The sequence below is a fragment of the Pelodiscus sinensis genome, chromosome 1 (genome assembly GCF_049634645.1).
Source record: "Pelodiscus sinensis isolate JC-2024 chromosome 1, ASM4963464v1, whole genome shotgun sequence".
NCBI classification, from domain to species: domain Eukaryota; kingdom Metazoa; phylum Chordata; order Testudines; family Trionychidae; genus Pelodiscus; species Pelodiscus sinensis.
The window spans coordinates 67,477,076-67,505,016 of NC_134711.1; the positions used below are offsets into that span (position 1 = coordinate 67,477,076).

The following is a 27,941-nucleotide window of genomic DNA, read 5'->3' on the forward strand; positions in this document are numbered from 1 at the left end:
CCACATGGCTGTTGATCAGACTCTCTTGCACTCTCACACACCTTTTTCACAAAAATGTTTTGAAAGCTTCCAGGTTCATCCTAAAGCAGAACAGGAAATCGTTTGAGAATCTCAAACATTTTCATGGGATAGGAAAACAGTTTCTCTTCCAGCTCTAATTATTACTTCTGTTATTTGTTTTAAACAGTTCAGCATGTGATCACATTATTTATACTGACTGGGATGCTAAACAGTGTGCTTTCGCCTCCCCTACCACCTTTCAAAAAAACACAGTCAGTGCTGAATAATAGGAGTGTCATCAAGAATATGGGGGGGGTGGAAGGTGAACAACACACGAGCCTTTTTCCTTTTAGGACCAGTCAGTTGTGACTGGGATCAGGAGTTAGAGGCCTTAGTCCTGATTTACTATGGGGACAAGCAGCATTAGGCAACTAAGTTCACAAATAGGTAAGAGAAAAGTGTACCACAAACAGAATGCCCTTGGAAACACAAGGCAAGGTGCCACATAATTACTGTATAACAAAAATGTATTTGTTAGGGACTAGCCTGCCCATGGACGGAGGAGCAAAATGGGACATGACTACTGCAGGAGCAGTGGCAATTGGAGCCCTTTATATCACTACCAAAGCATTGCATAGCACACTCTGGGCAGTTCTGAAGGCTGGCTGCTCCCACACCTTTTGCCTGAGGCCTTGCCACAATCAGCACGGAACCGAGCCCTCCTCCCCAACCTTACCCATTGCTCCCGTACTCTGTCTCTGATTAGGGCTGCTTCATGTACTACACCTTTCTTTGGGGCTGATCTGGACAGAGGCTAAGCAGCCAGAATTGCTCTGGACATCAGAGGTAGCTGTCCACATTCAATTCCTTTCAGAAGCAGGCCCTACATTTGGAAACTAACAGGCCTGGAAAGCAGAGCTCCATCTTCTCCACCTTAGTTTTTACTTAACTACCAATACATGTTAGAAACAGCCCTGTTAGAAGCAGCCCACAATGTTATTGGCTCCTCTGATTTTTGGAGTCGGAAATGGGGGGAAGATAGGAGAGAATCATATTTTATTTGCTGACCAAATTCAATAGGGCCTGAAATTGCATAAGAACAAATTTTCATTTAGGAAGAAAAGAAAGAATATTTAACACAAATAATTCAGCTCAAACTGCTTATTCCAGCAATGGAAAGTGACAGCATATGCACACACATCATCACATGGGAAATAATAATAGAACATCTCAATGCACTGAATAACACGAGGAAGCCAAATGCCCAAGGGATATGTCGAGAATGATTTATTTGTATACAGTGCTTTCTCTCAGTGTGTCACTGCCTGGTTTCATCAATGGGAATCGCTACTTTCTCTGCTGAAAATACAACTAGAGTTTATGGCCCCCACCTGTCCCTTACGTTTTCCCTTGGCATTTAAAAATACATTAAATAGGAGAGACTTTTTTTTCCAATAGGTATTTTTGAAAAATGTTAGGGGCAGATGTTTCAAAATTCTCAACACCCAACATCTCACATTAGCACACGTAAACCAGCCAAGTGTTTAGGCATCAAATATGTTCAGTATTTTGATTTGAAATGTGCTTTGCTAATTCAAACAGACTGAATGACACTCTCGTCATTTTCTAGATCAGTACAACTGTATGCCAGATTTTCTCTTTCTATCTGTTAGCAACAGATCAAGAATCTAGACAATTATATCAATATGAAAGTATCTAGATTTATAGATGTTAAAAGGTCCAAGAGCAGGAACATTCACTCAGAATTTATTGACTGAATACTGCCCACTTTATTGCAATGCGATAATTTCCTTTTTTCCCCTTCAGAATGGATTTAATGAGTGATAGATCTCTTTCTTTATCAAATCCAGGGACATTCAGAAATCTTTTGAACTATAACAGGAACTCTTCTATTGATTTATGACATAATATTGACACTTCCTCCCATTTTGACTTACTGAATTGCACAGAGAAAGAGAGAGAAACACGATAAGTCTGAAAACTAGCTAACTATTTATATCTATGTCTAAAGAAAAGCTTTACATCTAAAATTGTATGCCCCAATATAAAGGATTAATGCAAGTTGCAAAGATTGTATTTCAAAAACACTGAATATTTTAATGGTGCATTGGCATAAAGCTTATTTAATATTTTCAAAGTAGTAGCCATCTTTCACGGAGAAAAGTATTTAAAATTTTCCTTCAATTGTTTTCTATTTCACGTATGTTTTTTAATTTCCCAAAGAGGCACATTTTGAATATATTCTGCACTTTTTTGTTATGAATATTCATCTTTGCATAGTTGCAATGTGTGGTATTTAAAAGCACATTACAACTATGCAAAGATGAATATTCATAACAAAAAAGTGGAGGGTATCTGAAAAATGTGCCTCTTTGGGAAATTAAAAAAACATTTGTGAAATAGAAAACAATTGAAGGAAATTTTTTAATACTTTTCTCTGTGGAAGATGGCTACTACTTTGAAAGTATTTTGTGACAAATTTCAAATTGCTCAAAGGGCAAAATTAGGACTTTTTGAGCTAGAAGTAAATATCACAAACCAATTTGCAAATGTTTTGGGGGCCTTCAAAATATGTGAAAAGCAAAATTCCTGAAGAATTGAAAGTCACATAAAAACAAATTTGCAAATGCTTGAATTGAATGGGGATAAGGTGCTGCATAACCTTTTGCTAGCTATTTGTGGTTAAAGCATCTGCCTTAGTTACTGGATTCCTGGATCCAACTTTGCCAAGAACTTCTCTCACCCCGCAATGGGCTTAAACTGGATGCTCTTTCTCTTTGGCTCTCCAGTCTCTTCCTTGGAAATAAAACAAACACCATTTTCTAACCTGAATCATGTGCATGTGTTTTGTATTCTTTACATTCCTTAATCCCTTTTATCTCTCTGCCTCCCATTTTATTTCCTTGTCTTTTTTCTCATCACTCATTTTACCTTCCTATCTGTTTTTCCCTTTTTATTTTCTGGAGTTACTCTGGCTCCTTTTTATTTCTCTGTCCCCTTGTTTATTCTCTGCCACACACACTCTTTACCATATCCTCCAATGCAAATTCTCTGGAAATCTTAAAAAACAAAATCATTCCACCATTAGAAAAGAACATACCAATTATTTTATTTTATGGTTTACTGTCTCCGTCATTTTTAAATATTGTGATTTAATGGGAATTCTCCTTATGGCATAGATATTCTGGGATATTCAAAGCAATAAATAGCTTTTGATTGATGGCCAAAGTCTGTTTGGCTTCACATCACAAACCAGTTATTGCTTCTTATACTCTAATGCAGTGTTTCTCAGCCTTTTTTCATCTGTGGATCCCTAACAATTTTCAAATGAGGGTGTGGATGCCTTTGGAATTTTCAGATGGAAGTGCTTTTTCTATTGTTTGTATATATAGTTTAATTCTATTCAGTCAATTTTCAATCTAACTCTTTTTCTGGGTCTGTGGACCACAGATTAAGAACCACTGCTCTAATGCTGTAACTGTTATTCCTTCTGTGAGTTTTTGGCACATAGAATAAAATATACGTACTTCATCACACAAATGATAAAAATGTATATTTAAAATATCATTTACTTTTCCAGAACATAGAAAATAGTATTCACAGTTTTTTTCTTTATGTATAGGTACTTATTTGGTCTCCATCACCGGATGGAACTTCTCAAACATTAAAAAAATTGATGTTGGCATACTCTTTGTGAAGTAGTGAAGTATTATCTCCATTGGTCAGATGGGAAACTGAGGCACAAACAATAACTAAGCAACCTGCTCAAGTCACACAGTATATCAGTGGTTGGGCTGGGAGTTAAATGCAGATCCTCTGGGTGCTCATGCAGCACCTTAGTTCCAACATATGACAAAATCCTACACAGTTAAAAAAAATAGTAGCTTTACTATAACACTATAACATTTAACATATTATTGTAGACATAGATATAGAGTTAATTCATGAAATCTATAGAAAATATATTACCAGTAAAACCCATGGTCTACATTTTAAGAAGAATCCATTAATTTGGGTGCCAGATTTGAGGCACCTAGAACCTCAGTATTTTGAAATGCTGAGTATTCACAAGAATTATGGCTGCAATGAATGGGCGGTCTGGAAGCACCTCTGGTAAAAACTCATTATTCATGCTGGGCCAATATGATTTTTAAACTAAATTCTCTGGACTGCTATTAAATTCTTTAAGACTTTTCTATAAGGAGGGTATGAAATTATATTTATATATTAATTATACATATTTTATCATGAATATGAATATGGGTTTAACTACAGGGCTAGATATTTGGTTCATATTTATGTCTATCTGCATATTTATACTGCACTTGGCACTATATCTGAGCACAGTACAAGAAAAAAAACCTTCCTCCAATAAAAGGTCTAAAAAAGGGTTTGGCACTGGTTACTCGTGATGTATTATTACTGGAAAGTAAAAGGTGAGGAGATTGGTCTTGAATTTCAGCTTGATGGCAGGAAGATGAAGGGTCATTCAAATATCCTAAAGTAATGAGTTACACAGCCATTGGCTAGGCACTGATAGCATCTTGACTCCAGCTCTCACACAGATAACTCTCATCATGGACATCCCCATCTTTCCTGAGTGTAGCTGTCATGGCAGTTTCTGGTCATGGAGGTACATCAGATCCAACTCACTGAAAGCTGGATGGTGAGGGGGAGTTATGGTGTTAATACCATAATCTTGAAATGGAACTACAGGCAGTCCCCGGGTTACGTACAAGATAGGGACTGTAGGTTTGTTCTTAAGTTGAATCTGTATGTAAGTCGGAACTGGCGTCAGACGCTGCTGAAACTGATCAGTTTCAACCGCGGCTGAATCTGGACGCCAGTTCTGACTTACATACAGATTCAACTTAAGAAACCCAGGCGTCCCCAAGTCAGCTGCTGCTGAAACTGATCAGTGGCTGATTCCAGGAAGCCTGGGGCAGAGCAACTCTGCCTCGGGCTTCCTGTAGTCAGCCGCTGGTCAGTATCAGCAGCGGCTGACTTGGGGACGCCTGAGGCAGAGCAGCTGGGGAGCTGCTGGGTTGCTCCAGTAGCGCGGCTCCTCAGCACTACTGGAGCAACCCAGCAGCACCCCAGCTGCTCTGCCCCAGGTGTCCTGATTCAGCCGCTGCTGAAACTGACCAGCAGTGGCTGAATCAGAATGCCTGGGGCAGAGCAGCTGGGGTGCTGCTGGCTTGGTCTGGAGCGGCGCTGTGGGACCAACCCGGCAGCCCCCTGCTGCTCTACCCCAGGGGTAGGCAAGAAAAGCCTGGTCTGCTGGGGGGGGGGGCACTAACTGCACCTGCCCCCAGCAGACCAGGGAGACGGGGGTGGCGGGACCGCCCAAGTCCTCCACGGCTTTGCTCCGCGTCTCCCTGGTCTGCTGACCTGGGAGACGCGGAGCAAAGCCGCAGAGCACGCGGGCAGCGGGACAGTCCAGGCACACCACGGCTGTCCCACTGCTGGCGTGCTCCGAGGCTTTGCTCCCCATCTCCCTGGTCTGCTGGTTAGACCAGGGAGACGGGGAGCAAAGCCGCGGAGCACGCCTACAGCGGGACAGCCCAAGCGCGCCTGCGCTGTCCCGCTGCGGGCGTGCTCCAAGGCTTTGCTCCCCGTCTCCCTGCAGACCAGGGAGACAGGGAGCAGCTTTTCTCTCCCCGGACGACGGGGGCGGCAGACCGCGGCGCATCTGAGCGTCCCGCCGCTCCCATCCTCAGGGGCAAGAAAAGCCCCATTCGTAACTGCGGATCCGACGTAAGTCGGATCTGCGTAACTCGGGGACTGCCTGTAGTATTCATGTAGCACCATTATTATATAGCTTCATCTACCAGACTTGCTTGTAGCAGACATGTTATTGCATGATAGACTAATTGTAATCTTTCCAAAAGTATAACTTAGGTTCATCCCTACCAGTGCTGGTGCCCTACACAACCCAGTACTGGCACTGCCCTCCTCTGCAGGCGGAGCAGCTGCTCTGCGAGAGAGGTGTGCAGGAACAGAAGTTAGGGTTGCCAACTCTCACAGACTAGACTGGGCGCCATTTGCTGCGATGGTATCTGGACTGTCCAGTCAAGGAGAGTTTACAACCCTAGCACAGGCCAGGCAAGGAGGTTCACCTGCAGCCTTTGTGCATCAGGCAGGAGGTAAATGCAGTGGTGAGCAATGCAAGCACAGGCTGGAGGTCTCAGGAAGAGCAGAGGGTGTTCATGCTGTCAGTCAGATAGAAGCGGCGCTTGAAGGGGAAACCACTGCTTTTCTCCAGCTGCTGGCTGCACAGCCACACTCCCTGCTCCTCCGGTCCATGCTTTTGTGCCACTTGCCAGTGCCTGGTAATGGGGTCTGGGCGCAGCCCACAGGGAGGATGGGAGATGGAGAGAGGGGCTGCTGGAGCCAGAGTGCTGAGCTCACATGGGGGAGGGGCAGGAGGACAGATAGGGGATGGGGGCTGCCAGAGCCCTGGTGCTGAGTCCACAGGGGAGCAGTCAGAGGATGAGGATGGGGGCTACCAGAGTCCTAATGCTGAGCCCTGGGGAAGGGAGTGAGGGTGGCTGAAGAATGGGGCTGGGCACTGTTAGAACCCTGGCACTGAGCCTGCACAGGGGAGGGTGGCCACGGGATGGATCCACCAGCGACTGCTTAATATCCTATTCCTAGGTGTATGCAGCATTAGGCACCGCTAAATTTGGAAACCAGTGTGGTGCCCCAAATTTAGTTGGGTCCTGCACAGCTGCAGCTGCTGTGTATGCCTAAGGACAGCTCTGAGAATATAACCCAAAACTGTATTAAGTCTATTGTGATGAATAATGCAGGACAATGTAGCACTTTAAAGACTAACAAGATGGTTTATTAGATGATGAGCTTTCGTGGGTCAGACCCACTTCCTCAGATCAAATAGTGGAAGAAAGTAGTCACAACCATATATACCAAAGGATACAGTTAAAAAAAATGAACAAATATGAAAAGGACAAATCACATTGCAGAACAGGAGGGGGATGCGGGGGGGGGGGGGAGGAAGGAAGGTAAGTGTCTGTGAATTGATGATATTAGAGGTAGGGAGAGTGGGATGTCAAGATGATTCTTACCAACCACCACAGGACATACCACACTAATACCAACCCTGGTACCTTCCCTTGCAACAAACCCCGTTGCCAGCTTTGTCCACATATTCATTCTGCTGATACCATTATTGGACCTAACCAAGTGAGTTATAAGATCAAGAACACATATTCCTGCGCATCCAGAAATATAATCTATGCTATCATGTGCCGAAAGTGTCCGTCTGCTATGTACATTGGACAAACATCTCAGACACTTCGCCAAAGGATTAATGCCCACAAAACAGATATCAGACAAGATCACAAAGAGAAAACAGTTTCTTGCCATTTTAACCAGAAAGGACACTCTCTCAATGACTTAACCACCTGCATTCTGCTACAAAGACCTTTTACATCTGCACTTGAAAGGGAATCCTCTGAACTGTCATTCATGTTAAAATTCGACACTTTCCAAAAAGGACTCAACAAACATTTGAACTATCTCACCCATTACCAAGATAGTTTCCCCAATTATCACCTCTAATACCATTAACTCACAAACATCCCACTCTCCCTACCTCTATTATCATCAATTCACACTTACCTTCCTTCCTCCCCTCCCCCTGCATCCCCCTCCTGTTCTGCAATGTGATTTGTCCTTTTCATATTTGTTCATTTTTTTAAATTGTATCCTTTGGTATATATGGTTGTGACTACTTTCTTCCACTATTTGATCTGAGGAAGTGGGTCTGGCCCACGAAAGCTCATCATCTAATAAACCATCTTGTTAGTCTTTAAAGTGCTACATTGTCCTGCATTTTGCTTCAGCTACCCCAGACTAACACGGCTACATCTCTATCACTATTGTGATGAATAGTTTGGCAAAATATGAAGAGGCCCTAGATTCTATGCACCAGCTTAGAGCCAGTCTCACAGGTTACCTGCTTTTGTGTTTGAAATAATCAATAGTGTTAATGCCCACAAAAATCACGATTCCAGTGAAAGTGGAAATGTGCAATATTTTTAAAACTCCAGGCAAAATGCATCAGGAACTTTATCACTCTGCTTATTTTGCCTAATATTTAACTCCTCTAGTCCATCTGTCCTTACCTTCACCTTTGGGAGACCTCCCCTATGCTCTCCAAGGCTCCTGAGAATAAAACATTGTCTGTTCTCTCCACTTCTATTTACAGATAGTCCTAAAATACTGTTAAATATGATGCTGTTATATTTGCTGCCTGATTGGAAACTTAATGTAAACCTTGGCAAATTTCCATATGAATTTGATAGACCAGAGAATTTCAGATAAAGGTTAAATAAGAAAAACTTAACCCAATCTCCAAATACTTTGAAATTTGCCTAGTTTCAGCTACAACATGAACATAATAAGATGGAAATAAAGAGATACTATCACTACGATCAGTTTATCTGCAGAGGATGGTCTGTCACAAGATGAAGCAGATTCTAAAATACTCAATTCACATGAGGCTTTCTGAAACTTACATCCATCAGAAGAAGCAAGCAGGGAAAGATGCCAGTGACAAATATGAACTAGAAAGCAATTTACTGTTACTGATTTCCCTTTTGCTACCAAGAGAAGAATATACCTGAGAACGTAAGAAGCTAGAAAGGTCTCATAAAAGAATCAAGGTCAGGGCATTATTTGAGTTTTAAACTCTGTCTATAGCAGAGGCCAACACTGATCTTCCATTGGAAGGTAAAACAAAAATACATTTTTATAGCTGTGACACTATACACTGGGGAAGGGAAGAAATAGGATTCTTTCCTGACTCCTGCAGATGATCAACTTACATTCTCTTCTCCTGAAGACAGGGTGCATATTAAAATACAATGTTATTACTCTACTGGAAGGCACTAAAAGCTGCCAGCAAGCAGATCATTGGTCTACAGACAATCACAGATCTGGTTAAAGCTGATAAGTGTGCTAAATACTTTTCTTTCAGGCTAACTGCATGAAGCAATTAAGCCTTTTTAAAGTGAAATGGCTGCATGCCAAGGCCTGATCTGGAGCTAAGCAGGTGGACCAACTGATTACCTGATTGTAAACACCAGGGGACTAGGTGTTAGTTCAGCCAGCTATGGGGCTGTGTCCAGACTCAGGGGTTTTTTCGGGAAAAGTAGCCTTTTTCCGAAAAAACTTCACCTGCGTCTAGACTGCAGCCGCGTTCTTTCAAAATTAAATCAAAAGAACGTGGCTTTTCTTTCGACGGCGGTAAACTTCATTTCACGAGGAAGAATGCCTTCTTTCGAAAGTGCTTCTTTCGAAAGAAGGCGTTCTTGAATGTAAATAGGGCTTCTTCGAAAGAGAGCATCCAGACTCACTGGGTGCTTTCTTTCGAAAAAGCGGCTTGCTCTTTCAAAAGTTCCGCGTGCAGTCTAGACGCTCTCTTTCAAAAGAGGCTCTTTCGAAAGAGGCTTGCAGTCTGGTCATAGCCTGGGTGTATACAGAACATCGAAAAAGGAGAAAAAAAAGTCCCTCAGAGAGGTGGAAGTTTTTTGTTGTTGAAACTGGGTGTTTTTCCTGACAAAAGTCACATTGCAGTGTGCATGGCCTCATTGTTTTGTTGCCAAACAGTAGTTTTTGTTGACAAAACTTAGTAGTGCAGACAAAGCCTGAGAGTTTCCCTTTCTTTACTTCTAGTTGATGAACTCATTTTAGAGAACCCGCCACCAAAAATCAGTATCTTAGTAAGAGATAAAATCCTTTATTATTCCTGAAATCTTTGGAAACCTATTTTAACAGGAAATTGTATAATATTTTATAATAATATGGGAAAATTTCATAAACATGTCTTTTGCTATGGAGATCATACAATATAAATTAGCATTCCCTTTTTCTTCAAGCAATGAATATTAATTTGAACACATTTAATCACTTTAATTTAAAATAATGTCTTTGTTTACACATTGTTAAATATGTAGTAGTCTAGAATGATTACTTTAGGAAGGCTTAAGAGTTTATTTAAAATATAAAATCAATTTAGAAATACCAGTTAAGAAAATGTGAAATATAAGAGCTGCATCATGTATTCCATAATATTTAATGTTGTACTCAGCAGGACAGCTGACTTGCCCTTAACTGCAAAGATTTTGCAACTAAATCTCTGACAAACTTCAGGGTATATCAAAAAACCTGTGACTGAAATTTTTGATACCCAAATTAGTGGTTTTAATTAAGTACCTTTTGCATGTCCAGTTTTCACAATCTAGTATTATAAAACATGCTTTATTTTCTTTAGAAAGAAATTTTAGAAGAATGGTTGTTTGCAAATGTCATTTATTATATTAGGATTTAGGGATTTGGCTGGCAGGGGTGAGCAGGCATGAGGAGGGAGACAGTGGGAAGGGGACCGAAGTATTGATGGGGTTATAAGCTGAGGGACTTGCCATCCCAAGCGGCAGCTTCACCCACTACTCATGAGCAGCAGGTTGCTGCCTGCTTTCCTATTCAACAGGTGATAAAAGAAAGCAGAATAAATGACTCCAATAAAACTTTGCCAAGAATGTTTCAGAATAAATAAAGCTCATCACAAGAAAAGTCTCTTCAGGTTCTGGAAAGGATTTTTCATTTAAACTATGCATGAGCTCAGAAAATCCAAACTCTACCCAAATGGAATTGGTAATTCTAATATTACTTTAACAATGCCATTGATATAGTGTTATTAGGCAGTGATAGCTTTCTGTCAGCAGCAATAATTGAAGCGTCACTTCTATGCTACTCCACCAAAATCACTCTGAGTCATTAACATTCAATTACCTTTATTGTTAAAGCAGATTAATATGGGCAGGAGGAATAGTGGAAATCCCAGAAGGATTTTAGCTTCCTCACATTCTCCTGAAAACAGAAGCATGCCCTTATGTGCATGCCCCAAAATTCTGCCAGCGTGCTGATATGAACCCATTGAAATGTTTGGGTAGTTTGTGCCAAACACACAGCACACTTGGAACCTGAAGAAAAATCACAATGTGCTTATTTCATATCCATCAGTTTGCATAAAAAAACTACATAAACAATCAAGCAGTTTTCTTATCAAGATTTTGCAGCCACAAGGTTCTCCAAGAGATTTGACAGTCTGGGTGATTCTCCTCCTGTTTTGTAGGAACCAGGCAATGCTGGCAAATCACACATTCTTAGCTTAGTTGTGCTTTTAATCATAGACCAACACAGGATGAATCGCATCACTGCGGGGGACCATCAGGAGAGAGTTGGCCCCGGAGCTCCCCAGTTGTGCAGGGAAGATGGAGGAGCAATTTGCTATAGGCCATTCAAGCAGTGCTGCTTATGCTTGTAGCTATTTCATTTTTATTACTTTCCTGGATCATAGGGAGACCTACAACATCCAATCCTCCTTACACACCTGGCCAAATATAGATCCCCCTGACCAATCTTCCTGAACAAGCATAAACCTGGTGTAAGGATGATATACAATCTTCTGGGGCTCAGATAAATGCCAGACTACCAATATGTGTTCAGGAACAAGCCCCATATATCATGATGGGAATCACTCATGCCCCCAAGAAAAAACTGATCTAATCAAATGCTGACTGCTAGACAGATGTTATACAGCCTTCGTTATAGGGAACAAAGCACCCTTTCTGTAGCTGTTTTAGGGGAACCTCAGAGTGACGTCTACTCAGTCTCTGGTTGTTTTGGTGCTACTGCTAGGCAATGAGAGATCACAAGACAAGGACTTATAAATATTGCAGTCCTCAATTCCCTAAAAACAGAATTACATATTACCTTTGATGGAATACTTACAGCTTCAGAAACTATTATTTAGATCTCTCTCCGCGCTGCTAGTACTCAAGTACAAAGGCATGTACAACAAAATGTTTGTTTAAATAATTTCTCTGTTTTTATTCATTTTAATTTATTTGTTGTCATAACTAAAAGGGCATTTTTTCTACACATCACATTTAAAATATTTTAAATACTGAAAGAAAAGGGCAGCTGTGAGAAAATGACATTTCCACTTCATAGAATCATAGAATCATAGGACTGGAAGGGACCTCAAGAGGTCATCAAGTCCAGCCCCCCGCCCTCAAGGCAGGACCAAGCTCCACCTACACGATCCCTGACAGATGCTTTTATTCACAAATATATTGACTCATGATTCGTGAGCATTTGGAATGCTCTTATAAAGTACAGGACCATATAAACAAAGTAATATAATGTAATGGCACATTACTAATACAAGTGTTGCATCAGAGAGATGAAACTATAAGTTTTCATCATTCTGATGAAAAATGGATAATATCCAAGGAAACAAAGTAGTATTAATTTAAAATGCATAATGTACTTCCCAAAATAAATACATATGTGAATTTAATTTATTTATTTGATTCATTTATCCTCTGCTGTTATTAACTATATAGTGGTAGCATCTAAAGGCTTCATAAGTATTGGGGCAGCATTTTGCAAACACTATAAGCCATGCCTACACAAAACATTATTTTGAAATTACTAAAATTGCCTTAACTCCCAATTTTACAAAATCAAAATAGCATGTCCCCACTATGAAGAAGCATAAAGTAGTTGGAATTAGTCCAGAATAGCGAATCCACATTGAATGGAGCCTGCTGTGGACTTAGAGCCTCAGAAGCATTTGGGGAGGACACCAGGAGGACGGATACTTCCTGTGGCTGCTTGGTCAGACAAGCTGCAAAATGTGTTTTCAGGGACAGGGGCAGCAGATTTGTATAATTTTTAGTGGTGCCCCATTAGCCACACCCCCTGGCCCCTGTTAACCACATCCCTGACCCCTATTAACCAGGCCTCTGGAGGTAACACACTTGGGGCAAGATGGACACATGACCAGAAGTAAAAGGTGTCATGTCACCCCTCTCGAAGGACTTTTCCCACCATCCTACTACCAACAGGGATTAGTTTGGCCCCATCAAACCCCCCTGATGCAACTATCCTGCAATTGCATTAACCCAATGTGTGTGACATTAACTCGGGGGCAGAGAGGCTGGGGGAAGTGTTCCCTCTAAGGCTATGTCTACACTCGCGGCTACTTTTGCAAGTACAGCCGTTCTTGCGCAAGAACCCAGAACCCACAGAGCAGCCACACTGCCCACCTGTCCTTGCGCAACGAAATTTACAGTACGATGTGGTAAGAGAGGGCATCTTGTGCAAGAGCTACGCTCTTTTCTAACAGGTGTAAGCTCTCTTGCATAAGAGGGCAGTGTGGAAGCTTGGCAGGGATTTCTTGTGCAAGAAACCCCTATGGCTAAAATTGTGCAAAAGCACAGCTTGCACATGGCAGTATGGATGTGTTCTTGCGCAAGACTTCTTGCAGAAGAACCCTTGTGCAAGATGTTCTGGCGCAAGAAGATGCCAGTGTAGACATAGCTTAAGAGTTTCCTCCCATGAGCAGAATGAATTTTGTGTTGTGCACCAGTACTGAGTTCATGTGGCTTGTTTGGATGTGCTACTGTGGCACCCAAGTTATTAATAAATATTTTATAAACCTTTACCTTTTCTCTCTGCTGCCATGTATCCTCCCCTTGCTGCATCAGCCCCCCGGTGCTTGCTGCCCCCCAACTCCTTACCCTCCTGACTCCTGCCCTTCTCACTGCCCTCAGCCCTCCTGCGACCTGCACCCCGCCACCAGCCCTTCTCTGCCCCCTGTGCCCACTCCTCCAGTAGCACCACTCTGATCATGTGAGCTACCCCTCCTCATCCCCTCTCCTAACACCTCCCTCTACACACCTGTCCTGCCTCTCTCCTCTGGTGCTGGTCCCTCCCCTTCAGGTGTCTGCCCTTCTGCTTCACCCCCAGAATCCCCTGGCACCTGCACCTTTCCTTAGCCCTGCACCCTTCTGGTGTCTCCCCCTTTCCCTTTGCCCTCTTTTTCCCTGATACCCACCCCCTCACCACTCTCTGCCCCATTCCCCTCTTGCCCCTCTGAGCCCTCACACATGACTTGCTCCATCCCCACCTTTCTCATGCCTACCCCTTCTCTCAAGCCTTCTCCCAGCACCTCTCCCTCCCCCTCTAGCCTCCAATGCCCTTACTCTCTCCTCTCTCAGCATCACTCTGTCCCCCCTCTCACAGACATCCCCCCTCCTGCCCTTTCCTTCATTGTCTGCACTTGGCCCCCTGGCATTTGTCTCTCCTCCACGCTGTCCCTTGGTGCCTTCCCCTTTCTTCCCTCTCGCCCTCCCCCTCCCTCTCCACACAAGCCCCTTCCTCTCCCACCCCTTCTCCTGCTTTTCCCCTCCCCCTCCACACAAGCCCCTTCCTCCCCCTCCCCTTACCTTACCTTCTGCCTTCCACTTTGCGGGGCCGGAATCTGCACTTGGGTCCCAGAAGTCCCCGGATTCTGAACCCGAAGCTAGGCCACGCAGCGCAATGCCACACCAAGCAGTTTTAAAGTCCCAGGCCATGATGTCACATCACGCCCGGGCATCTCCCAGCTCACCTGTAAATGCCGCACATGGCAGCAGCAGCCGGCAGTGCACGCCGGTAAGGGGGAGCCGGACTGAAAGCTGTGCACGACAGGGCTGGGATGGGGCCAGGATGGAAGGACATGTAGGGGGGGGACTGGCAAGTGGGGCCCGGGGCCCACTCCAGGAAAATCTGGGGGAGAGACCTAGCTCCAAATATTGGTGGAGCAGGGCCCCCGGCTCTGAATGTTGCTGGATCATGGGCACCACGAGCCCATATAACTCGCCTCCTATGTTCACTACAGCTGCATCTCACAAGCCACTGCCTCCCCCCTCATGGGACACAAAAGAGACGCAGTGGGCATGTGCCTTCTTGTGCTCTTGTTGCCCTTGCAGACACCACACCATGGAGCCAGAGCTGCTGCAAAGCAGTGCCAGGCTCACAGGCCTAGTGCTGCACCTCACGGTTCAGTGCTTCCAAACTGCCAGTATGCTGCTCCAGCTGGATGAGGTTGAGGATCTGCAGGACAAACCCCAGCGTGCTCACCCAGGTCCTGGTGCTTCTGCTGCTGTGCAAGCCCCTCAATCCTCTGGACACCGTGGAATGCTGCTTCTGGCAGTGAGAGAGGAGCTCAGACTGGTGGGACAACCAGCAGTGGCTGCAGAACTTCTATATGCAGAAGGCCACCTTATTTGAGCTCTGCTAGTGGCTCGCCCCTTCCCTTAGGCAATAGGACACCCACATGAGGCCCACCATTCCTGTGCAGAAGCACATGGCCATCCCCCTCCCTTCCCCTACCATCCCTCCCCACCTTCCCTCTCCCCGCACAGTGCAAACAAAAAGCCATCTTTTGTGAATAACAGGCTCTTTATTGGGGGACATGCAATAGAGGAGTACTGGGTAAAGAACCTGTAATGGGAGAGGAGAGAGGAGGGCTCAGGGATGGAGCTTGGAGTAGTGCCTGTCTCCGGGTGGTCAAGAGACTTTGGCTGCCCAAGAGGTCCCACTGCCCATGTTCTAGGGCCCCAGTGGCCCATCAGAAGCCTTGGAGTAAAAGCCATAGGGGCGCAGAGAGGTGGCTGGTGGCCTGCTCCATGCACAAAGCCATGCATTCTATCACTGAAGTGAACATGTCTTCTTGCTGGCATGCCAGCTTGTCCCAGGCAACCTTCCTTAGATTCTGGTCAGCCTGGTGCTTCTCTCAGTGGGTAGCCCACTCCTTGCACTTGTTCTTGACTCCCTGGCCAAGGGACTGCAGAAAGGCAATGTACTCCCACATGAGCTCTTCCTGGCTGCCTGCGGGTCCCACTCGGTCAGGTGGAAGATGTGGCAGGTGCAGGATGTGCCAAGTTTGCAGCTGGCCCAGCTGTGAAGAAAAGTTACAAGGGCAGTCATCCCAGGAGACACTCTGTATGAAGCCTAGCCCTAATCTGAGCCAACACTGAAGGTCTGGATTCAGACAATGGTGAGGTGCTTCAAGCAAGGCCATGTTGCCTAGACAGTGAACACTTTCCAGCAGGAGCACAGATGTCCCAGAGGACCATCGCTACAGCCACGACCCAGGGACAAATGGGCATGGGAAGGTGCCAGCCAGGCCAGAAGCCTACAGGTGGGGGGGTAGAGGAGAATGGGGCAACTCAGCTTCCTCCTTTGTCCTGCACATGCCGGGTCCAGCATTGGCAGCGTCCCACAGAGAGAGAACTTCTATCCCTGCCCACTGGAGGAAGGGAAGAGAAGTTGGGGGAGGTGTACGTGTGTGAGTGGCAGATGCCACTTGCTGGAGAGAGTGCTAATGGGTTGTCCTCCTTTTCCTTCCCCTGGCAAGTTCTCATGCATGGGATCAGTCTACTCCGTATCACCATGCTTGATTGGGACCAGATGCTGACTGAATGTGGGCATGACCCTGTGCCATGTGTGGCACTGCTGTGTGGTTCCATGACCCCAGCCTCCTTAATGGTGGCTTGTCATGAGAAGGTGTCCCACCACAGAGGCCGGATAAAGGTGGGTCTCTCCAGGAACCTGGTGAGAAGGACTGAGGGGTTCCTATGTGAGAACGTCATGGTGTTGAGTGTTCCGGACTGGTGCTCCATGTGCACCCAAGTGCACAGGCTGTTGTGTGACCCCCAGGCTGAGTAGGCTGAGAGAAGAGTGTGCAGTCCCTCATTGCCCGTCATCTGTCCCCATGTGGAGATAGGGAAAGTTATAGAACTCACTTGAAGTATCCTCCCCAGGTTCCTCAGAAGCCTGGGAGACGTCCTGGGTGGAGGGACTGGCTCCAGAGTGAGCAGCAGGATCTGGCTGGCAGGCACGGTCACCTGGCTGACTGCCTCCTCCTCATCATCATCGTCGTCATCATCTTCCACCACCCCGCCTTCCTGCAGATTGATGCCAGGCATGTCCTGGCCAGAGTCAATTATGACTACAGGTAAAGTGACTGGCTCCCTTCCCAGGATGGAATCCTGCTGCTCATAGTAGAAGCAGGTGTGCGGTGCCACCCTGGAGTATCTGCTCTGTTCCCCGGCCTTGTTGTAGGCCAGCTGCACCTCTTTAATTTTCATGCAGCACTGGTTGAAGGTTCTGGTGTGCCCTCTCTCAGCCAGGCTGGTGGCGATGCGGCCGTAAATGTCTGCACTTCTTTTCCTGGTGCAGAGATCCTTGAGGTTGGTCTCCTCCCTGCAGACCTCGATGAGGTCCAGGATCTCTGCACTAGTCCAGGCTGGAGCACTCCTGCATCCTTGGGCAGTGGCTGCTGTAGGAACAGCAGAAATGTTGGCATCCATCAGAGTATCTGAGAGAGCATTCAGGTAGGTCCTCTCTGTATTGGGTTGTGGTCTCTCATACAGGGCTTGCAAAGGTGGCCATGTGCGAGAAGCTCTTCTCCTCTTGTCAGGTCTTTGAGAGCTCTGCAGAAGAAGGGAAGCAGTGGAGATGCCAGGTGTTGCCAGAGCAGTCAGAGCTACAGCTGCGAGAGGCCTCCAGAGACTAATTGTTTTTAAATAATGGCATACACACTACCGCTATTTTGAAATAACTATTTTGAAATTAGCGTTATTCCTGATGAAAAGCAGGAGTACAGATTTTGAATGAAGCAGCCCACTATTTCAAAATAAGAAACTTGGTAGCATGGACGCTCTCCTTATAAATTTTATCTTAGAGGGGTTATTTTGAAATAAAGTCCTAGTGTAGACAAGAGCATATTTACATGGTCCCGACCCCAAAGAATTTACAATCTAATATGAATTCATACAATCAGTAGTGTCTTATTGGATTTGGGGACTAATTCTCACGTGAAACCAGTGAAGACTTTTTGGAGCTGAATTGGGGTGCATTTAATGAAAATATTGTTTAACTGCTTAATGAAAAATTTTAGAGAACCATGCATAAGTGGTGGTTCTACTTCTACTTGAATCAACCTGGATAATTTAAATATGTCAATTTAGTCGTAATTTTGATATGCCTAACCTCGATGGGAGGCAATTGTATTAAGCTAGAATAGTTATTTGCCCAGGTCCTGTCATATATACTTAGTCATTAAACAATGTGGTACAAGTGCAAACAGATTAGATAATATGGATTTATAGATTATATCCATATTACTGTAATGCTGACTGGCACATTTTTTGAAAGTTTTTAGATGAATTATGGAATGGCATTGCTTTATAATTTTTGCAGAAACAGCTAACATTACTGATTTAATTGTGTTTGCTTATTTGCAATGCCTACTTTATAAATAGATTTGTGTCAAAATTATCTTTACTTATCTCAGGCAAAAATGCAACACGTTATATATTTAAAACTACAGTTGCAATTATAATTAACATTTCAGAAGTACTAACATGTATACAAACTCAACTTTGTAGTCAGTTGGAAGATGTTTAACCACAGCATTTCAATGAGGGAATTGTATGAAACAGTCACTTCCTTTTTGCCCTTTAATTTTACTGTTCAAGTGATGGGGGAGTAGTGTATCTGGGGCAAGGAATGCAATTTTCTCTCATCTCTGGGGCTGTTTTTCCTGTTTCACCAAATGATCAGTGTACTTTCTGCACAATTTGGAACCAGATGGAAGAAAGCCAATTTCATGTGTTGCATTATAGAATCAGAGAAATACAGGCTTCAGAGACTCCCAAGAAGTCATCTCCAGACAATTGTGTCAAGGTAGCACCAATTAAACCTAGACCCTCTGTCGAGTATGTTCTTAAAAACCTCCAATGATGGACATTCCACAACCTCCCTTGAAAGCCTATTGCAGAGTTGAACTACCTGCATAGTTAGAAAGTTTCCACTAATATTTAACCAAAATCTCCCCTACTGCAAATTAAACCCATTTCTTCTTGCCCTGCCTTCAATGAACATAGAGAACAACTAGTGATGATCTTCTTTATAATAGACCTTAACATATTTCAAGTCAGTTAACAGGTTCTTTCCCTCTCCCCCCAGTTCTTTTCTCAAGACAAACCATGCCCGGGTTCTTTTTAACTTTTCCTCATTGATTACATTTCACAACCTTTGATTACTTACATTGCTCTCCTCTGGACTTTTTTCCATTTATCCACACCTTTGCTAAGGTACAGCACCCAGAACTGGACACAGTACTCCAGTTGAGGCCTCACAAGTCCCAAAGAGATAAGGATAATTTCCACCCATGTCTCACATTGTTGGTTCAGATCTAATTTGTGATCCACAATAACAACCAGATTGTTTTCAGTGGTACTACTGCTTAGCCAGTGATTCCCAGTCTTCTTGTTCATTTGATTTTTATTTTCTCAGTGAAATAGTTTGTGCTTTCTTTACTAATATTCATCTTGATGTCAGACCCAGTCTCCAATTTGTCAAGGTCATTTTGAATTCTAATTCTCTCTTCCAATTCTCTCTTGCAACTCCTTCCAGCTTGTTGTCATTTTCATTAATAACCTACAGAATTTGAGAATATTTCATCAAAAAGATAGATGGTGATGGGATACCTAACATAGTGAATGCCAATGAAAAGGGGGGAGGTTTAGAAGAGAAAATAAAAGAACAAGTTAAAAATTACTTAGAAAAGTTACATGTCTCCAAGTCACCAGGGCCTGATGAAATGCATCCTTGAATACTCAAGGAGCTGATAGAGGAGAAATCTGAGCTGTTAGTTATCATCTTTGAAATATCATGGAAGTTGAGAGAGACTCCAGTTGACTGGAAAGTGGCAAATATAGTGCCCATCTATAAAAAGGGAAATAAGAACCCAGGAAAATACAGATCAGACAGTTTAACTTCTGTTCCAGGGAAGATAATGGAGCAAGTAATTAAGGAATCCATCTGCAAACATCTGGAAGATAATAAGGAGATAGGTAACCACTAGCATGGATTTGTAAAGAACAAATCATGTCAACCCAATCTGATAGTTTTCTTTGATAGGATACCAAGCCATGTAGATAAAGGAGAAGCAGTGGACGTGATATATTTAGACTTTAATAAGGCATTTGACATGGTCTCACATGACTTTCTTATCAATAAACTAGGAAAATGCAACCTAGATGAGGCTACTATAAGGTGGGTGCATAACTGGCTGGACAACCATTCCCAGAGAGTACAGTAAACTTATGATAATCCAGGACTTTTAGGTGCCAGATTATTATATATGCTGGACTATCGGAAGGGAGGACTATGAGGGGTCTGGGGTGGGGTGGGAGAGGATGCCACCCCAGACCCCTCATAGCCCCCCCTTCTGATAGTCCGTCTCTGCCCAGGTGTCTCTGATTCGGCCGCTGCTGGTCAGTTTCAGCAGCGGCTGAATCGGGGACACCTGCGGCAGAGCAGCAGGGATGCTGCCGGGTTAGTCCTGCAGCGTCAAGTGGCAGCACTACGGGACCAACCCAGCAGCACCCCAACTGCTCTGCTCCAGGCGTCCCCAAGTCAGCCGCTGCTGAAATTGATCAGCGGCTGACTCCAGGAAGCCCGGGGCAGAGCGTCCCCAAGAGCAGCTGGGGTGCTGCCAGGTTGGTCCTGCAGCCCCAAGAGGCAGCGCTATGGGACCAACCCAGCAGCACCCCAGCTGCTCTGCCCCCGGCTTCCCCGATTCAGCTACTGGTCAGTTTCAGCAGCAGATGAACCGGGGAAGCCGGGCGCAGAGCAGCTCCAATTGTCTGGCTGCCTGGAGCACTTCCAGGTTCCCGATGGTACTGGACTATCAGGAGTGCTGGAGCATTGGATGCCGGACCAATGGAGTTTTACTGTAGTTATTAACAGTTCGCAATCATGCTGGGAGGGCATAAAATGTGGCATTCTGCAGGCATTTGTTTTGAGACCAGTTCTGTTCAATATCTTCATCAATGATTTAGATGATAGCATAGAGAGTGTGTGTATTAAGCTGGAAAGGGTTGCAAGTGATTTGGAGGAGAGGGTCAAAATTCAAAATGATCTGGACAAACTGGAGAAATGGTCTGAGGTTAACAGGATGAAGTTTAATAAAGACAAATGTAAAGTGCTCCCCTTAGGAAAGAACAATCAGTTTCACACATACAGAATGGGAAGTGACTGTCTAGGAAGGAGTATTGCAGAAAGGCATCTAGGGATCATAGTGGACCACAAGTTAAACATGAGTCAACACTGTGACACTGTAGCAAAAAGAAGCAAATACGATTCTGGGATGCTTTAACAGGAATGTTGTGAGCAAGACACAGGAAGCCATTCTTCTACTCTACTCTGTACTGATTAGGCCTCAGTTGGAGTAGTGTGTCCAATTCGGGGCACCACATTTGAAGAAAGATGTGGAAAAATTGGAGAAGGTCCACAGAAGAGCAACAACACTGATTAAAGGTCTAGAAAACATGACCTATGTGGGAAGACTGAAAGAAATGGGCTTGTTTAGTTTAGAAAAGAGAAGACTAAGAGGGGACACGATAGCAGTTTTCAAGTATCTAAAAGGGTGTTACAAGGAGAAGGGAGAAAAATTGTTCTCCTTGGCCTCTGAGGATAGGACAAGAAGCAATGAGCTTAAATTGAAGCAAGGGAGGTTTAGGTTGGACATAAGAAAAAACTTCCTAATTGTCAGGGTGGTTAACACTGGAATAAATTGCCTATGGGGATTATGAAATCCCCATCACTGGAGATATTTAAGAGCAGGTTAGATAGACCTCTATCAGGACCTCTATCAGGATCCAGACAGTGCTTGGTCCTGCCATGAAGGCAGGGGACTGGACTCAATGATCTCTTGTGATCCCTTTCAGTTCTATGATTGTATAATTCTATGAATAGTATTGGAAGAATTAGTACTGAATCCAAAGTTAGGGTTGTCCTTTAATTTCAATATAAAGCATTATTAAAAATCTCTCCCTCTTGTATTTTAATTATTAATCTCCAAATTTGGCAGAATAAATCTTCAAAAGACAATTAAACTTGATAATATTTTGTATAAAATATTCAGAAGAGTAAACATTTAAATGTTCCCTTTTGGGAATTTTGATTAATATTTCTTCACCCTTCTTAAAGTATAAATATTTCATAGTCTTCAAATTTCATCCCAGCTCATACGTACAATCTCTTGAATAAACAAAATTATTGTAATTGAAAAATATTGCTGTAATTTGTCGTAACGAAACTGAGTTTTACGAAGGAATCCAAGAGAGGTGAGACATTTTGTCAGTGGTACAATCCTCTGTGGAAAAGTGTCCTTGGCCTGAGGGGTAGGGGAAAAATTAGGGAATGAGCTGGATCATTGGGACAGAGTAGTCAGAGTGGAAGCAAGACAGATCCTGAAAGGGACTGAAGATGCCACAAGAAGCAGTGTGTGAACTCGGTAATAGGAAAACACTGCGAATATGCACAGGGAAAAGGTGGTGGCATCATGAACGCCAGCACTGCACTGTTTTCTTTGCCGGACAGAATTCCTGTAGAGAGAGGATTCTCTATGCTCTGAAAGCAATAGCAACATTTCTCTGTGCTGCAACACCTCTCTTTCTTGGCCTAATAAAGGAGATGTTCTGTGTGGTGAAGAGCAGGAGGTTCAACAAATACACACAGGCCTGTGTGGGAGGCACAGTGGAGAAGTTCAATCTTGGTTTGTTAGTACAATTCAGCAGCAAGTCACCCCTCTTTCTGATATCCCTTGTTATTAAGGACCAAAGACATGTGGGAAGGAACAAAGAGAGAGTAGGGGAGCAGTCAAATTAGGCTGTCAAAGACAGCTGGCAACTTGACAATGGTAGAGGCACAATCTGCAGACAAGAAGTTTCCTGTGGTTTGTCTGCAGGAGAGCCAACTTCACAAGTCTTAGTATGGTCATCAAGGCAGCTCTCAAGGTCATCAGGGTTTGCTGCTTGCAAACATTTTGTTAAGGAGCCACCTTGGTGGGGGTAGAAATGCTGGGGAATGAGCAGGAATGAGGGAAGGAGGACTGAGTGGGTCTGTGGAAGGGAAACACAGAGAGTAGGTGAAGAAGGAGAAACCAGTGATAAGCAGTTTTTTACCTGATGCTATGGTTCACTAGGAAAAGGAATCTCTTTGCTTCAGCCAAGGTCTATTTACTCTCCCAATTCCACTGCAATCTCACTCACTAACCTATTCTCTACCCCTCATCATATCTCTACTCATCCCCAGCCCCTTGCCATCCCTATTGTCCTGCTTGCTTCCCGTGCTATTTCTTGCTTATTGCTATGCCCCGCACACACTTCTTCACACCTACATGCCTGCTTATGCCCCCTAGTGCCAAACATTACAGCACCCTACATAGTCACAGACTCTCCACCTGCACAACAAAAATACTTTTCCTTCCAACACACATTCAGTCACAATGCCCATATTCATTCAGTTCCTCCAAACCCCATGCAAATGCACAAGCTTACCCACAGCCTTGGGGAGCTTAAGGTGTTTTGGCAAGAGACGTGCTTTCTTTGTGCTAACACTGTCACTTTTTTTTTTTCAGAAAAAAATATCCCATTAATCTCATATCTGAGTATGAGAGGAGGAACTGGATATGTGTGAACATGGAAAGTAAAAGCATGTCTGTTGTGAAAGTGAATACTGTGTGAATATGAGTATGGAGATATTTTCATGATTAGACATGTGAACTGAAGTTGCTGTGGAAATTATTGTTACCATTAACTGCTGATTTCCTTATTTGTATTGATTGTGCTCACAGGAATTGCACTTGTGCAGCTTTTACACTAAGTTAACAACTTTTTTATAGAAAGGAGGAATGTAATTTCTGCATCTTTGAGACAATTTTAATTAGCGATAGACCCTCATTACAAGGTCCAGCTCTAAATCTGAACTTCTCTGAAGTCTACAAAGTGTTTGGTTTTATTTGAGAACATCTCTGATAAGTTCTTTAACAATTTAATACAATCAGATTTTTAAAAGTAATTTAATTTAACTTTTAACTTAATTCAGTATGACACACATTAGACAGCAAGTCTTACAATTCAATATTAGCAATTCATTGTGCAAATGCAGAGTTATTTTCTCATCTATTGTTCCGTAAATAACTAACTACAGGCCAGCTTTTTCTTTTATGTGTGCGTCATGATGCAGAATGAGGGAACGAGAGCAGGGCTAACCATGTGATGCTATACTTTAGAGGTTAGGGGTGAAGGAGAATTAGTGGTCAGACACACTGTAATGCTGTTCCAATCAGGAGTATTGCATACTTATTGCTGACACATGAAGCAGTTAGTAGCATACCTGACGAATAGCTGGGTGGCTTACATTGGCAAATCAATTGAGACTATGGTATTGTAGCACACATGTTAACTAAGACCCCCTTGATGCCTGTTTTGTCACTGTATGGGTGTGCAGGATTAGAACACAACTTTATGCCCACTGCCTTGCTAGCATCCTTGTGCTAAACAGATGGTATTTTGTCTAATGTTAGGAGACACTCCTTCTAAACTCAAGAATTAGAATATTTCAGAATTAGTCAAACCACATCTATTCTCATTTATTTAATCATTATTTCGGTAAGTGGTCGCAAGCTTTTGACACACAGAAATCCTATGCCACAGACATTAATGCTTCTTTCCAAAAGCATTGCTTAGCTTAACCTGACACAGAATCTTTGAGTGAAAGTCTGACCTAGCTACCAAAACCCATCATCACATTTTCTTCCCATGCTGGTTGTGTACATTCCAGCATTATCCCAGACCTTGTATGTCAGCATTTACCTTTCTTTTAGCCTTCTACTCCAAATCCATTACAACCTTCCAAAAAATCTTGTATGAGCTTCTGTGCAGCGCCAGATATTATTGAATCCCTGATCAAATCAAGTTTAGGAATACAAGTTGGGCCTAAAAGCATCTTACTGGGTTACAGAAACAGCAAAGTAATTAACTATCAAGGTTGATATTCACAGATTTTAACCAGGTCCTTCAAACTTCACAGAAATGTATCAAACATACTAAACACAAACTCATGCCCCCTGATTTTCACCAGTCTGTGGTATTACATTAGATATGCTAGAAGTGGAGGAGTTGTGAAACTGGGAAAGCTGTAGAAGATATTTAGAGAAAGGTTAGAGAATTGATTGATTCAGTGGAAAGAAGAGACATGAGAGAACTGATTAATTTTGAGTGGAAGGAATCTAATTGTCAAGGGTGAATGATGGGTGACTGAATCAAGAGTTGAGCAGTCATTGGATGGGTGAAGGAATAACTGGGGATACGTTGGAGTGTGAACCTCTGAGTGGGGGAGTTGAGTGTCTGGTGAATGAGAAATAGGTGTGGAACGTAAGAGCAGGAAACGGTGTGTGTGAATGAGTGTGAAACTCCTCTTTGCACATTTTTGTCATTTACACCTGTGCAAAGTTAAGGTAAGGGCAGCTTTACACTAGAAACTTGCACTGGTGCAGCTTGTATCTGGGAGAGATGTTCTAAGCTGATGGGAGAGAGGCTTTCCTATCACCTTAAAAAGTCCACCTGTATGAGGTGGTAGCTATATCAGCAGGAGAGCTTCTATATGGAGGAAATTAAGATTGTTATAACTACATCACTCAAGGTAGTGTATCCTTCTGTCAGGGGGTTCACACCCCAGTGCACCTCAGTGCCCCCTGACTGTCTTCATATAGCCCATCTCAGGGCAGAATACAGTCTGTATGGGTTGCTCATCATAGGCATCTGGGCTTATCTCCGTGGCCCCACTTACCTAAGCCAGGCTGTAACTTGTCTCCACGCCCGGGCCTTTCCTCCGGCCCCTCATCAGGGTAGCCTTAGCTGGCCTTCTCCCAGCTCTAGCTAGCTAGCCCCAGCAGGTCTCCCTCCTGGGAGCACCTGCTTCCTCCACAGCCAACCCCTCACTGGCCTCCCTCCTCTGAGCAACCTGGGCTTCTCTATATATACGTGCCAGCTGTGTTCATACTCGCCCTAATGGGTTCAGCTGGCTTCTCCCAGCCACTCGTGCAGTCCTGGATCTTTGCCAGCTGAGCTCTCCCACGCCCTAATAGGTTCAGCTGGCTTCTACCAGCCATTCGTGCAGTCCTGGGTCTTTGCCAGCTGGGCCCTCTCTAGCCCTAACTAGCTCCCGCTGGCCTCCTCTCTGCTAGCCCCGGCTCCGGGCCGGAGTCCTGGTATTAAAGGGCCAGTGCAGGGCAGGCGCCCTGTCACACCTTCATATCCCTGAGAAAAAACAGCTATACCAAAATAAGTGTGCAGTGTACACATGTAAAAAGCAGAATGGTAAATTTACATTAACTTTGCAGATGTGTAACTGACTTCACTTAAGGGTCTGACCCAGTGTATTCTGGCTCAGCTCTGTTCAAAACAGAGAGAGAGAGAGAGAAATGGGAGGAAAATATGCTACCTGTTACTCTAAAGCCAGGTGAGTCATTTTGCTCCTTGGCTTAGGGCTGCCAACTCGGTCATACCAGATGGACCAGACATCATTACTGCAAATGTCATTTGGTCCAGGAAAGTTGGCAACCCTACCTTGGTTGCTCAAGTGTAATTGACTGCACATTTAGCACTACTAGGAAACCTTAATTTTATTAAGATAGTCTGAAGCAGTCGTTCAGATTAACCCACATAACACTGTCATGCTGCATGTTTTCTTGAACATGTCTGACCCCTGGAGAATAACATTGTTTGAAAAGTAAACTGTTTAAGACCTACTCGAAGGCTTCAGTGAGTTAGGAATGACTCTCAAGATTTGTGAGAAAAGTAGAAACATTAACTGTCAAAAAGCCTTAAATATATAGCAATCTCCCAAAAAAATCAGAAAATGTTCCTCTGAAACTTTGAGCGGCCTACACTTGCACTGCCCAACCATTTACAGTAGTTGATAGTTTACAACATTGTGCATATTTTTAAAAAAACACCAGAGTTTAATTTCAGGGCAATAAGATTTTCAAGATGAAAACCCTTGTCCTGGACACAGAGGATTCCTAGCATACTGTTGTAGTGGATGTCACACTCAGAAATGAGTAAAGGAAGACTTGATGGTTTCAGATGGGGTGATGAAAGGAAGGGAACAGAGGTGAGCATAATGATATATGTCTCTTCAGCCAAGCTTACCTGGCTAGTAGCTCTGTCCAGTTACCATTCTGATGTTTACCACAAGACAAAATACTGTTTTCTATAAAGCCAGCAGGGGTTGGCCATAAACACAGGGACATTCCTACTTTTCTGGCACATATGATTACTCAGTTTATTTATAAACAAAGAGATTCTGTTGTTCATTCACATTACTGCACAGGGAGGTATAAGCATGGTGGAGAAAAGTAAAATTATTCTTAACTGGGTGGTAGGCATTAGTTATTTTGTTTCTGGGTGGGAAAAAGTGTGACATGGGATCAGTAGCTAAACATTTTGCAGTCCTGGAAAAAAGGCATCCATTAAGGTTACTGCACTCTTCTTTGAATATTTTGCTGTTAGGTTGACTTGCCTCTTTTTTTTTTTTTTTTTTTTTTTTTTTTTTTGCCTTATAATAGTAAAGTATTTTCTTTACTTTGTGGTAAACCTGAAATTCAATATCTCCTCCCATATCTTTCATCACTATTGGAGTCCCTGCAATGTCTCCAAGTTTTCTAAGGTTCTCTAATTCAAGGCAGTTGTGTATGAGTTTAGCTAATACTCATGTGCAACTTGGTCCTGTTGTAGTCCTGGTCCTGGCAGATAGATACTTTTGATATTTCTAAAATTTTTTTTTAAACTGATCCACTGATCTAAATGGGGAAAGGCAAACCCAGTGAGATTTTACATAACCTTTAGAACTTCATTTTTAGTTGGGGATTTCATGAAAATTCATTTTTGTGAAACATTTTCCCCATTGTTACTTAGAGGAAAATCAATATAGGAAAACATGTAGTTCTAACTAATAGAAGCCTATACTGTTCACAAAAAGTAATGCTTGCCCTGCTTCTAAGGTGAATGCAATTTAAAATCCCATACAGGAGCTTCAGACTCACATTTAGTCAGAGTCTGTTTGAGTCTCAGCAGTTTTGAGATCTAATCTAAATTTAGAACCCATGATTTTCAAGTTGATTCTAAATTATGGCAAAATTA

At 43.4% G+C, this 27,941-nt stretch overlaps 1 protein-coding gene and 1 long non-coding RNA gene across 6 annotated transcripts in view; both read right to left on the reverse strand.

Moving 5' to 3' along the window:
• Positions 1 to 27,941, reverse strand: part of KCNC2 (potassium voltage-gated channel subfamily C member 2) — a 165,999-nt gene that overhangs the window by 56,532 nt on the left and 81,526 nt on the right. The window lies entirely within an intron of this gene.
• LOC142829878 (uncharacterized) lies at positions 15,321 to 25,745 on the reverse strand. Its single transcript, XR_012904764.1, has 3 exons — positions 25,588 to 25,745; positions 16,686 to 17,375; positions 15,321 to 15,838 (listed from the first exon to the last, which is right to left on the reverse strand). It is a non-coding gene; the product is annotated as an uncharacterized LOC142829878 (long non-coding RNA).